A 739-nucleotide genomic window follows, 5' to 3' on the forward strand; every position below is an offset into this window, starting at 1 on the left:
TCACCGAGCGCCGCGGGCGCGGCCAGAAGGTGGAGCCCCGCCCGGAGCGCACCACCCCGGCAGGCGGGGGGATCTGATCACGCGGCCGTCCTCCGAGTCGGGGGTCAACTGAAATGCCTCCATATGTGCCTTCTGACAATACAACACTTCCCGTTTTGAGGGCCCTGTAGAGACCAGTATGCGACACAGGACGAGGTAGCCCCAAAGAGAAGCCTTGACATATACACGTTTCCCCCTCCTCCTTATGGTATGACCCAGCCGCCCTCCAGGGGGCCGAGGGAGAAGGGGCGTGAGCCTCATTGACCAATCAGAATGACACATCGAAGCTTAGGGGCCAATCAGGTGGACGGTCCTGTTGCAGCCGTCTTGGGCGAGGGCGCTGAAAGAGCCAATGAGAGAGCTGGAGCGGGACACGTGCGCGGGGCCGCGGAAGGGCTGCGAGTTGGTGCGTCAGGTGTCGGGAGCGTCCCAGCCTGACCGTTGGGGCTGCCCTTGGTCGGGTGGCCATTAGGTTCTTGGACCCCGCGGGCCACACTGCGGCCAGCCCCCTGCCTCCACCCCTGCCTGCACCCGGGGGCTGCAGCCCCTGGGAGGAGCCAGCCGACCTCTGCCTCCAGCCTCCTCCTTGTGGGCACCCAGCCGCCTCCACCTCCCAGCGTCCTGCGGGCCCTGAAGCTTGCGGGGGCCTGGCGTGGAGATAAATCCGCCTGCTTGCTGGCAGATTACGATCGATAAGAGA

Source organism: Hyaena hyaena, unplaced genomic scaffold, assembly GCF_003009895.1.
Source record: "Hyaena hyaena isolate Hyena2069 unplaced genomic scaffold, ASM300989v1 scaffold_35, whole genome shotgun sequence".
Classification (NCBI taxonomy): Eukaryota; Metazoa; Chordata; class Mammalia; order Carnivora; family Hyaenidae; genus Hyaena; species Hyaena hyaena.